A 13,726-nucleotide genomic window follows, 5' to 3' on the forward strand; every position below is an offset into this window, starting at 1 on the left:
AGTTTCAAATAAGGAAAAAATGAATCTATTATTGCAAAGCGTTTAAATTGATAATTTTTAAATTATTCTCTAGTTCTTTTTCCATAATTTTGATATCCGTCTAAAAAAAAATCTGAATCATTTTCTGCTTTTCAGCAATTCCAAATGAAATCGTCCTAAAAATGCAGATTTTAAAAACTTGTATTTTCGATTCCAATGACAGTGTGTATTCCGTTTGGGCTGGAGGAAATATTAGTTTTTCACAGCAATTGGGAATTTTTTGACTCAAGCGTAACTTTTGAAAAGGGCGTATCGATTTGAGTAAGAGAAATCTTTGATAATTTATATCTCAAAAACTATGAGTCGTACCGAAATAGTGTCAGAAAGAGTTATAGAGTATTGATGGTTGAATATGAAAAAAATATACACTGAGAAAAAAAAATGTACTCAATTTGCAATATCCAAAATACATATTTTTAAATTTTTTTTAAATTTTTTCATACAAAATAGAAGTCATGCAGAAAATTTAAAAAATGGGCCCAAGATGGTAAGACTATTTTTGACAAACTTTGTGGAACATCGAATTTTTAGGAATTTTCGAAACTTCGAATTTTTGTATGTTAATAATCATTTTTAGCCACAAATTATGTGATTTAAAACAAAAAAAGGCAGTCATTTTTAATCACAAATTATGAATCCTGATGTGATTTAAAACAAAAAGGTTATTATCAATCTCCTTCTAAATGTAGCCATTCTCGAGATATTTAAAAAAATATTTGTAATTTATTGTCTTTTTAAATGTAAATAGGCCCTTTAAATATGTTTGTCGTGTTATACCATCATGTTCATGAGATTTTATGAATTCGCTTATAATTTCGATATGCCCTTTTCAAAAGTTACGCTTGAGTCAAAAAATGAACCATGATGATGGAAAAGTTGTTGGAAATTATAAGCAAATTCATAAAATTTCATGAACATGACGGTATAACACGACAAACATATTAAAAGGGATTATTTACTATAAAAAAGACAATAAATTAGAAATATTTTTTCAAGTATCTCGAGAATGGTTGCATTTAGAAGGAGATTGATAATAACCTTTTTTGTTTTAAATCACATCAGAATTCATATTTTGTGGCTAAGAATGATTGGTAACATACAAAAATTCGAAGTTTCGAAAATTCCCAAAAATTCGATGTTCGACAAGTTTTGTCAAAAATAGTTTTAACATCTTGGGTCCATTTTTTTAATTTTCTGCATGACTTCTATTTTGTATGAAAACAATTTTAAAAAAATTAAAAATATGTATTTTGGATATTGCAAATTGAATTTTTATTTTGTAAAAAAAAAGAGTACTAATTTTTTTTCTCAGTGTACATTTTTTTCATATTCAACCATCAATACTCTATAACTCTTTCTAAGACACTATTTCGGTACGACTCATAGTTTTTGAGATATAAATTATCAAAGATTTCTCTTACTCAAATCGATACGCCCTTTTCAAAAGTTACGCTTAAGTCAAAAAATTCCCAATTGCTGTGGAAAACTCATATTTCCTCTAACCCAAACGGAATACACACTTTCATTCGAATCAAAAATACTCATGTTTTGTCATTTGTCGATTTCACTCTTTTGGCAAATTCCTTGAAACTCATCAGGTGTTTCATATGAAAATTATGCTTCTGACCGACGCTACTGACCAGTTTCTGTTTAAATAATTACATCAAACCTCATGTCCCGTATATCAAATTACACGAGAATGGGAAGGATAAGAGGATTAAACTTCAGAATCCCATATGGGAGTAAATCATATTATACTGATCATGAGATGGATAAATTCGGGTTTATTCTGAAATTTAGAAAATATTCATCAAAATTGTAGAAACGGTTCTTAAAAAAATTATTCTAACGTTGACCTATACTAAAATACTTCTGACTATTCAAACGAGTAAGACAGAGCTGAGTACCAGAGTATGCGAGATATCGATTATTAAACTCATGATAGTCATGCTTTATCTCTAGAGTAATTTATAGAAAGAGGAAATAAAATTACATTCCCATATGTTCAACAACTACATCATTCAAGAGCAACCAAGTATTCCTCCTCATCTTTGAACCAGCGTTTGAATCAGCAAACTAACGCACCAAGGAAATGATTCATGGAATGAGTCCGATTAGTTGGCATTGAAATACCGAATCATCGATCGCAAACTTGTCATTCTAAAACATACGTTCAATTAAATGGAATATTATCTCATACACTTATTAATTTTACCTACATAACGTTCAAACGTCCGAAATTATGCAACCGATATAACGTTCAAACGCCCGAAATTATGCAACTGACATGCCTCTTATAAACGGGAATGAACTCTTTCACTTCACGGAGTTTATTTATACACGCAACTGTCCGTGACAATGATGATAGACACAAAAAGATTAAGTGAAGTGTAAGTGGCGTGAGAGCGTTTGTGACAGTGATGTTCGTGATCAGGCCCATTGTGCAAACGCTCTTGAGGCGGGCTGAATGAAAAGCGCAGCAAGCAAAACTCGGAGTGTGAAACGTGTGAAAAAAATAATCTTGACGAATATAAAATTTGATCATTTTGTAATCGTTTCAAGCGTATTGACGATATTCGAAAGAAGCGATACTATCTACGTTTCACGTTCATATTATTTGGGGCTATTTCTTCGATCACGATAATGGTAATTTCCACTCTCTTCATCTTCTCCAGTTTCACTTAGCGTCATGGTTACAAACGGTCCATTGCTACAGACACCCATCAAGGAGCGCCAACTGTCGTCGTCTAGTCTCGAAGCAACAACATGCTATCCAGTTTCTTACTGCTAGTTCGAAGGAGTCCCTCTATTCGCCAACGCATGCTGTTCCCCGTTACATTATCCCAAATGATGCTCTCCGTTGGCTCATAACAATACGATAGCGTATGTCAACAAGTTCATTATCACCCCATACACTGCTGCTGTTGCTGCTACTGATGTCGTCTACTTAGAAGAACCTCCCAGCCTTCTTTTTGTGGAATGATGGCTCAGGGAGAATGAGCTCACCCAGAGAGTGAGTGTTTCGGAGTTCTATCTTTATAATATTGAAAGAGTACTCAAAAAGAGTACTCAGTCAGTTTCCTCGAACTCGATATCGCCCAGAACTAGCAGGGCAAACCTTCGGCACTGACGAAAAGTATGGCTATATGTTATTTGCACTCGACTGAAACCTGCTTAGGATTCCCTCAGACCTCAACAGCGAAACATGTATCTGGGTGTCTGTTTTGCTCTGAGCATTAAATTCCAATTAAAATTTTAAACATGAAGTTCACCCACAATTGCGGTGAGATCTCGAAAATGGAGCCTTATCAGTGGATTCAAGAGTGTTTGTAAGCGTTCCTTGTGGAAAAATTGAGGCAGCTTCGCGTTCATTAACACGGAAGGATTTTACGAAAAGATTTGCTCTGACCCACTTCTAAACCAAACTCAATCAGCAACTTCCGATTTTGAATTATAAGGAGCTATTCCACGCCAAATTCACCGACCACTGCCTCGACCTTCTATGATTTTGTGCAATGTTTAGCGAACCAGCGGTAACGAGTCGATTAACTTTTATTTCTGAGGGTTTATCGACAAATGCGACGACGAGCGAAGCTTTGCGAGGTGCATTCTTAGCATCGAAAATAAATGAACGGAATCAACGGAACTAAAATTGCACCAACAATTTTACGGTCAACAAACAAAGAATTTCAATTATATTTCAATCAGATAACTGGTTTTCGAGCTATAATTTTTTGAAGGAAAGATCAAATGATTGAAAAATCGGAACATAGATCCAAGGCTGGAGGGAAGCAAGTGAGGATTTGTTCCAGTGAATGATAGAAATCATTAATCATAGACAGATAAATTAGTCATATTAGAGTTTTTTAATGTACTCTCAAACATCGAAAAACAATCCAAAAAACAAATTTTATTTTATTTCATTTTTTTTAAAATCAAATTAATTTCGCGATAAAGTACCATTTTGAGTAATGAGACACTATTTAATGGCCACCAAAGCTTAAGTGTTCGGAATTTGAGACAAAACGGTTTCACTGGGTCGATTGATTTCAGAGGAATTATCTTCTCAGGTTTTCTAAAGATAACCCTCCGTCGCCGCAATAGGAGTTAAATGAAGACTACGTGTGATGATTCACAGAATATACCGCCGGGTCAACTGATTTTAGAGGAATTATCTTGTTTACCTTCTCAAGTTTCCCAAAAATAATTCCCTGTGATTGGGATTGAATAAAGACCACGCGCTTTGAATAACGGAATATATCACTCGTCTAATTGGTTTTAAAAGAATTTTTTGGGTTATTTTCTCAGCCATTTCCAAAAGAAAACTATCCGCCATCGCGATTGGAGTTGAATGAAGACTACGCGCGTTGAATTGCCGGGTTGATTGATTCTAGAAGAGTTCTCACGGTTATTCGACATTCGATAAATAATAGAATGTATTGCCGGTCCAGTTAATTGTACTTGGGCAACATGATATTTTCGGATTTTTATTCCGTCGAGTAGATGTTAGTTCCCGTTTACATAATTACGTCACATCAAATCATAGCCAAACCAGATGGATTGAAAATGTCATAGAAATACCTTTCTCGGGAATGGCAATGTACTTTATGTTCAAACTTGTGTTTAAACTTATATTTTATGTTCAAAGATGCAGTATAGCTATCCATGGAATAGTATCGATCGCTTCCAGGAATGTGCATATACTTTTTGCCGAAGTTCCTGTGCATTTCGTAGAACTGTACAACGCGCTCGCGAAATGCTTCTAGTTTCGACGACATTTTGAGCAAAACTGAGCAAGCGCAAACAAAACAAAAATATTAGCAGAAAGAGGATTAGAAGAGAGAACTAAAACATACACACTCTCATTTCTCTCTGAACTCGTCTGTTGTTGAGTTTACTTCCCATTTACTCTTTCTTTTTCGCCCTTTTTCGTCGTTCCATCATATTTCTTCATTTATCTTCTCCACTATTCATTTCGTTCTTTCCGCCTAGCATTTTCATAGTTTATTTTCTGTATCTCACTTTCTTTCTCACTCTCTTATTTTGTTCTAACCCTTTTTTCTCTTATTCTCCGTTCACACGTTTTCATTCTGTTGCATTCTTTTCCGTTTTCACTATTTCATGTCGGGTTTGCTAGAAAATACCCATTCTTCTTTGCTTGTTCTCTCTACTTCTTTCATACCCTATCATATTCTCATTCTCGTTCTATTTTTTTCCTTTCTCTTCATTTTATTCTTATCTCGTTTCCGCTTTCAGACTCTCATATTTATCTTTATTCTTCGTTCTCACACGTTTCTGCAACTCAGACTGATATGATATTATGATATTTGATGTGATATTTGTCTGCGAACTGATAATACGATTTTTTACAGCTGCCAATACAATGTTATATGAAATTATAGCAAAACAAATGTGTATCTCTAGATGAAAAAGGAAACATTGGAAGAACAATTTAAGTTTAACGTAATTGTACGGCTTGGTTCAAAGCAAAGAAAAAAATATCAGCAAAACTCAATCTACCTTCCCTTATCAGTTATCCTGAACCCGATTCAATCACAATCACAATGATCAAATGTATGCATTTCGAAGATGGTGGGAAATCTCTCAGTGAAATACAGTTTTCTTTCTCATAATCAAATCTTCCTCCTCCTTCCAGACTGGACCAACGGCACAAGCAACTCAGCTGGAGCGCTTCTCTGATAAACTTTTATGCTTGAGACGCGTCCCGGTACCCGATTCCCGACCCCAAACTGAGTTATGAAATGAGTGCTAATAAAGCGACAGTAACCGTCCGACAATTGCACACAGTGCAAGCGGGTTGGACGAAGAACGGATTAATGTCTATTTATTGACACAACTCGAAAGCATAAATCTCACACCGATTGTGTGATTCCACCGCTGTGACAACATTCTATGATCTGAACTTGTGACGAATGAAGCCTAGTGCATGTTTGCAAATAGCTTTTGAGATTGATTTCTGGTCCCCGTTGCCGTTGCAAATTGATTGCTTTCCAAAAACCCTCCTGGGGTGAATTATGCTGATTCCGATTTCGAGTGGTTAAGAGAGAGGATAAAAGGAAAAGCTATACCCAAAAGCGGACGCGCGGTGGAAAACAGTGAACAGAAACTCACACACACGAACACATTATGGGGGGAATTGAGCAAACCTGCACATGTGACTACGCTCAATGACTTATTGGTGTGTGTGAATATCTGTGTAGATGAGCTTCAACTTGTGTAAGTGATGGCAAAGCGTCACCCGCGAAGGATAATGGGACGAAGCGAGAGTTCCCGTGTTGTTGTTTGTGCTATACCACTGGAGGAGAGCTTATGCTTGTGTAGATTGTGAGTTTTTCGTTTGGACGTTTCCGCTATGATTTTTTCGATTCCTGTAGTTAATTGAAATTTTATTAACGACAAGCGGAAATTTCATCATTTTCCCAACCGTATGTGAGTCTCGACAGCCGAAGTGAAGTGAGAGTGATTAAACAAAATTGAAACTTTTGAACCTATATGCGTTACTTCCATATCGAGGACATCGTCGGTCAGATATCACACCGATTAACGCGAAAGGCTTTGCATCTTCCAACAATTTAGCGATTGTTGATTAGGTTCTGCCAGATTATGTAAGATTCCGCCAGCCAACAGTAATGTAAGTACATCCATAGAGCGATTAGATTTTTCCTTAAGCTCAGTGGCTTTCGACGTTGGAGCGAAAGCCAGCAGTTTCGATTCCTTTGTTTGGATGTCTGCCGTTGTTGAATCCCGTGTCTCGTGCCTCTTTCTCCCACGCATAGGGAGGAAGGCTCCAAATACAACACGGTACAGCAAGAAAACGAATGCACACACAATGTGGTGATGAAAATCGATTTTTGTTTTTACCACAGTTTCGGTCGAGTTTCGGGTCACACGTGCCATCCACCTTCCCACCACCCTCGCTCGGTAAAGAACAGTACCTACTGACAGAGGCGGGGAATGTACCGATAGCATCATACACTCCGTCATTTGTAGGTCAAAAAGGATGCAGGAATAAGTCACTGGAAACATGGGAAGAATGGGGTTGATGGATATTGTGGCTCGCGATGACTTTTCGGAAATTAAGATACCATATGAGTGCGAATAATGATACCATCAGTAGTGTGGTTACGTGTTATGAATTGATTCGTCATTGCCAAGATTTCATATCACCGTCGTGTTTATCATCTGTTGAAGAGGACTGTTTGATGAAGTGTATCTGATAAGGTTATTTTATATTATGTTACTTGGATGTTATGCACTTCTATTTTTTTCAAGGAACACATAAATTTTCCCTCCATGTTATGTTTAACTATTTTTATATTCAATATTGGATATAACACGAACACCAAAGAATATAAGTGTTTGGCTCACGGTGTGATTACATATTGAAAATACAAGGTTTAGGTAAATAATCCATTATTTTACAAGGTTATTTTCCTAGCAAGGGATAATAACGCCAAAACTCGTTGGAGAATTGGAGATGGAGAATTTCGAAATGATTGTTAGGACCTAGTAGTTGCAAACCGCGGTCCATAGAACAGTAACCTTTAGTGGTACATTAGAACAATCTGTGCAAGTAATAGCATCCAAGTTCAACCATTCTTTTGTCCACAGTGTTTCATTGATCAATCAATCCATTGAATTGGTCGATGAACTCGATGAGATAAAACAACCGTGTAATAGTAGTTGTATATTTGAAGATTTTCACCCAATTACAGTAAATGAACTTAGAAATATTTACTTCTCGTTAGAAAACACGGCAGGTGTAGATTATGTTAATGCTAGAGTTGTTCAAGATTACTTTCATGTGATTTGTGATCTGTGATCTTGCTGGACTTCATTAATACATCATTGCTAACTGGTTATGTACCACAAGTGTGGAAGGAATCGTTAGTAGTTCCCATTCAAAAGATTGCTGGGACGATTAAAGCCGGAGAGTTTTGCCCCATCAACATGTTGCAAACGTTAGAGGAAATTTTGGAACTTGTTGTTGAAGGCCAGCTGTTAGAATATTTAACTGTTTAACTCTGTAACTGTAACTCTTTACTAATACCAGAACAATCGGGATATCGGGAAGGCCAAGGAACTTGGTGGTAGCAAAATGGAACGAATAACTAGAAGGTAAAGACACGATTGTTGCTGTTTTCTGGGATCTAAAACGCGCTTTCGAAACAATTTCTAGGCCCTTGTTGGACACGATTAAGCGTTTTGGAATTACGAGTACTACATATGAATGGTTTGAAAGCTATTTGTATGACAGAACTCAACGGACTACTTTCAACGATTTTATTTCCAGTCCCGTAGGGAATAATCTTGGAGCACCCCAGGGTAGTGTATTAGGGCCCATGTAATTTATTATGTACATCAATGACATGCGACGAATTTTACGATATTGAGATATCAATCTTTTTGCTGATGATACTGTGTTATTCATTGCAGCTAAGAATATATATGAGGTCATCTCACATTCGAATGGAGATTTGCGTTTTTTGAGTAGATGATTGAAGTATAAGCAATTGAAATTGAGCAGAAATAAGACTAAATATATGGTAATCTCGCGAAATCAAATACATGAAAACGTCTCTATTGTGATTGATGATGAGACCATTAATCACTTTCGGGAGACTAAATATCTTGGCGTTATTATTGATGACAAACTTAAGTTCAATACTCACATTGACAATGTCATCAAGAAAATTGTCAAGAAGTATGGAATCTTGTGTCGACTAAGAAACGATTTAACTATTTGCAGTAAAATGCAGCTATATAAATCAATCATCCCTCCTTTTCTAGACATTTGTTCTTCCATTTTGTTTTTGGCCCATGAAACGCAAATATCGAGATTACAGCACTTGCAGAATAGTATAATGCGTTTGATTTTACAATGGACGCTCTGCAATGGTTATCTATGAAGCAAAGAATTGTGTATTCAACTATGGTGTTCATTTCTAAGGTAGTTAATGGTTTGTTGCCTCGATATTTGGGCGATCGAATTGAAAAGGACTTTCATAGATGTAATACTAGAAACGCGGATGAAATAAAAACACAAAATTTCTTAACATGTGCTTCACAAAATTCGCTATACTTTAAAGGAGTAATTTTTTTCAACTGGATGCCATGACGTGCAACAACACTGGCATAATTTAAGAGAAACTGTATTTGTAACGTTAACGCTGTATTTTCCTAACAGCCAAAAATTTTCTTTTATTATTGACAAAGATTTTGACTGACGAAGTTTTATATAAACGGATATCTTAATGTGTGCAATTTTTTTGATTTTTTAAATTTTATTATTCTCAATGACCTGACGAAGTTTTTTTTAAACGAATTATATTGTTTAGACAATTTTGAACAATTTTTCTTCTATGTTTGTTACGGTACCATCGAGCTAGTTACCATTGATCAATCGTTTGCGTACGATCGCAGCAAGCTCGTGTGTAAAAATTCTGGACATTCTGGAAAAATCATCTCTAGCGTGCAGAAGGCTTTTTGTGTGAAACAGTTTTTAAGTTATTCTTGTTATAAATCTGAATCTTTTACTTTGTAAATCAACTTACTGATTTGTGAAGGGCATAACCGAAACGGAAGTTGGACAGGCCAATTGAAAAGGCTAGAATAGAAGAAATCACTGAATTTTTGAAGCATATATTAAAGTATCGCTAACAAAAACGGTGAGTTGCCTTTTGATTGCTGTCGCAACAAACTTCAAAAATTCACAATGAGTCATCGTTCGACTCCCGGAAAGAAGAATAGATTTACTGGATGCGCCAGACCAGATGAAGCGGACAATATGGTCCAATGCGATGCTTCTGCGAGAACCAGCGTCGTTAGCGGATCGTCCTCGCACTTGGCGGACACCATGGCACGACTGCGTGAACGTCAAGAACTAGAGAAGCAACGCATGGAAATCGAGTTAGAGAAGAAGTTCCTGAAGGAACAGCAAAACATGTTGGATGTCGCCATTGCTGCAGAAGAGGAGAAAAGGAGCCGTGGGAGCCACGCAGTCAGCAGGAGAAGAATCCAGGAGTGGGTCGAGAGTAGCGCGGATTCGCAAACGAGCGCAGCACATCGAACGCTAGCAGCTTCAACGATCCAGCAGCATAATTCTCATCCTATCCAGATGGGTTCTGGTACTGAAACGCACATTTCTCCGCTTCGTCGTCGAAACACACCAACACTCAACACCACTGGAAATGTGAGTTCGCTTCCACTGCCCTCACTGAGAAGAGCTGGTGTTGAACGAACAGCCATCGATCTAGTTCGAGATTTGCGAGCAAAGATGGAGGAGTGTCTTGAGGAATCAGAGGCTTATCAACAGCAATTGGACAGGCATAATTTTGAAGGGATGCATTGCACCGTACGTCGCTTAGCAACGGGGCCATCGTCAGCGATTGAGGTAGGATTGCAGAATGTGCAGGGGCACCCAGAAAATCAGGACGTATTCGTATCATCTGGTGCGGTGGCACTTGGAGCCGTTCCGAAAGAGTATGCAAAAGTATCTCCTCCAGTGCAGCAGTATTCCGAGCGTTAGCAGCCCTCAGCGCAGCAGCCGCACATGATGCAACAGTTTTCGAGCCAGCAATCTCCAGTTGGGCATATTCCTGAGAAGCAACATTTTCCGCTGTATAATCCTGTGGTACAGCAACTTCCAGTGCGTCATTCTCTTATGCAGCATTCACCGACATTGAAACCTCCGATTTATCATCCTCCGAGGCAGCATTGTTCGATGCAGGAACCTCTACAGCAGGATTATTCAAGTCAGCAGCGTCCAGCGCATGACCCCACAACTTCTGAATTTGTACAGCTAAGTTCGAATCAAAACGAGCAAGAACTGATGCCCACACAGCATCAGCTCACCTCACGTCAATCTTTAGCTCGTGATCTTCCAACGTTTTCCGGAGATCCAGCTGAATGGCCGATATTTATATCCAATTTTGAATACACGACGAAGACATGTGGGTATACAGAAGGAGAAAACATGGTTCGCCTCCAACGATGCCTGCGTGGTCGTGCGCTGGAGTGTGTTCGAAGTCGTCTTGTTTTCCCGACAGCGGTTCCACAAGTGATTGAGGCATTACGTATGAGATACGGACGTCCAGAGCTGCTAATCAACGCTTTGTTGCATAAGGTCCGAGCAACTCCCGCTCCTCGTGGAGATAAGCTGGAAGCCCTTATCGAGTACGCGATGGTTGTTCAAGAATTGTGTGATCATATTGAGGCAGCGAATGAAACAGCGCACTTATCAAACCCAACTCTTCTGCAAGAGCTTGTCGGGAAGTTACCCGCGGATCAGAAGCTGATGTGGGCCGGCTTTAAACGTGGACGACCAGTGGTAGACCTAAAAACGTTCAGCGAGTACATGACGGGAGTAATGCAGGATGCGTCAAGTGTAGTCCTGTATGATTCGGATTCCCGGAAAAGCAGTGGCAGAGAGAGAATGAAAACGTACGTTAATTCACACTTGGCTAATGTTGAAGAGACACCTGCTTCGACGACGGCACAATCCAAGCCTAGTGGATGTTTGCATTGCGGAAAGGAGGGTCACAAGCTTCGTGAGTTCCATGCGTTCAGAGCGCTCTCCATTGATGATCGTTGGCGACGAATTCGAACACTGAAGCTGTGTCAAATATGTCTGTTTGATCATGGTAGAAGAGCATGTCGTAGTAACAGCAAGTGCAACGTGAATGGTTGTCAGTTTAAGCATCATCCTTTGCTTCACGGAAAATCAACGACTCCTACAACTCAAGTGGCGAATAATCACATTCATCGACTTTTGGATTCCGTTGTTCTGTTCCGTATAGTACCTGTAACGCTATATGGAAAGACGGGAAATATCAACACCTTCGTTTTTCTGGGTGAAGGCTCGTCATTGACTCTTATTGAGGGTGCACTGGTGGCGCAACTAGGGTTGACAGGAAATCCACATCCACTTTGCCTGCGGTGGACGGGAAACACGTCACGCATAGAGAAGGAGTCGCAGACTGTGACGATCGCAATATCCGGTGTGCATCAGCAACGCCGTTACCAGTTGGTAAATGCTCGTACGGTTAATAGTTTGGACCTCCCAACGCAATCTTTCGACTTTGAGGAGGCAGCAAAGAGATTCGCTTACCTCGGACAACTGCCGGTTCAAAGCTATCGTAACGCTAAACCAGAGCTTTTGATTGGATTAGACAATTTGAAACTTGCTGTGCCGTTGAAGACAAGAGAAGGCGATGGATCTGGGCCAATTGCCGTAAAAACACGATTAGGTTGGTGCATCTATGGAAGACGAGATTCACGAGCCAATGAAGGATTCAGCTTCCATATTTGCGGATGTACGGGAAACGACGAATTACACGAAACAGTCAAACAGTTTTTCGCAGTAGAGGACAACGGAGTAAGGCAAATCGGGATCATACAACCCACCCATGGCCGCTCTTCCACCAGCTCGACTGGCGTTGCATTGTCGTCCGTTTACGTACGTAGGGCTGGATTATTTTGGTCCGTTCTTAACGAAAGTGGGGAGATCAAACGTGAAGAGGTGGATTGCCCTATTCACGTGTCTTACAGTTCGAGCTGTCCACCTCGAAATTGCCTACAGTTTATCGACAGCTTCCTGCATTTCTTGCATACGAAGATTCCTCGGCCGTCGAGGATCACCGGCTGAAATTTTTAGTGACAACGGTACAAATTTTCAAGGTGCGGAGCGAGTTCTCCGAGAGCAGATAGACAAGGAACTATCGGAAACGTTCATCAGCACCACAATGAAGTGGAGTTTCATTCCTCCCAGGGCTCCACATATGGGAGGAGCTTGGGAAAGGTTGGTGCGGTCAGTAAAGTTGGCTATGGAAGATGCATATACCGAAGGCAAGTTGACGGATGAGGAGCTGCTTACACTGATTGTGGAGGCAGAAAGTATTGTCAACTCGAGACCTCTGACATATTTACCATTGGATTCTGAGGAGACTGAAGCCTTGACACCGAATCATTTCTTGATCATGTCATCCAGTGGATCCAAGTGCAGCAGTGTTGATATGGGGAATTCTCAAAGAAACCTTCGAGAGAATTGGAATAGTATTCAGCAGCAGGTGCACAAATTCTGGCAACGCTTTCTGGTAGAGTATCTGCCAGTCATCAGAAGACAGCTGAAATGGTTCGACGAAACCAAACCTTTGCAAGTTGGTGACTTGGTATTGGTTGCAGATGGCGAAAAACCTAAGGAGTGGATACGAGGCAAAGTGATACAAATCTTCCAAGGAGCAGATGGCAAGGTTCGACAGGCTTCCGTGCAAACAAGACAGGGAATCTTCAGGCGTCCTACTTCAAGGCTAGCAGTGCTCGACGTAAATGATCGAAGTGCTGTCCCTAAGGACTATGGGAAGCACCAGGGGGAGGATGTTACGGTACCATCGAGATAGTTACCATTGATCAATCGTTTGCGTACGATCGCAGCAAGCTCGTGTGGAAAAATTCTGGACATTCTGGAAAAATCATCTCTAGCGTGCAGAAGGCTTTTTGTGTGAAGCAGTTTTTAAGTTATTCTTGTTATAAATCTGAATCTTTTACTTTGTAAATCAACTTACTGATTTGTGAAGGGCATAACCGAAACGGAAGTTGGACAGGCCAATTGAAAAGGCTAGAATAGAAGAAATCACTGAATTTTTGAAGCATATATTAAAGTATCGCT

The 13,726-nt window shown here is 39.3% G+C and overlaps 1 protein-coding gene across 1 annotated transcript in view; it reads left to right on the forward strand.

The window, feature by feature from the left end:
• Positions 1-5,838: 5,838 nt before the first annotated feature.
• Positions 5,839-13,726, forward strand: part of LOC129774867 (hybrid signal transduction histidine kinase L-like) — a 97,820-nt gene continuing 89,932 nt past the window's right edge. Inside the window, exon 1 of the mRNA XM_055778901.1 lies at positions 5,839-6,691. The gene's annotated coding sequence lies outside the window, so the exon portion shown is untranslated. The remainder of the gene's footprint in view (positions 6,692-13,726) is intronic.

Source organism: Toxorhynchites rutilus, chromosome 3 (assembly GCF_029784135.1).
Source record: "Toxorhynchites rutilus septentrionalis strain SRP chromosome 3, ASM2978413v1, whole genome shotgun sequence".
NCBI classification, from domain to species: Eukaryota; Metazoa; Arthropoda; class Insecta; order Diptera; family Culicidae; genus Toxorhynchites; species Toxorhynchites rutilus.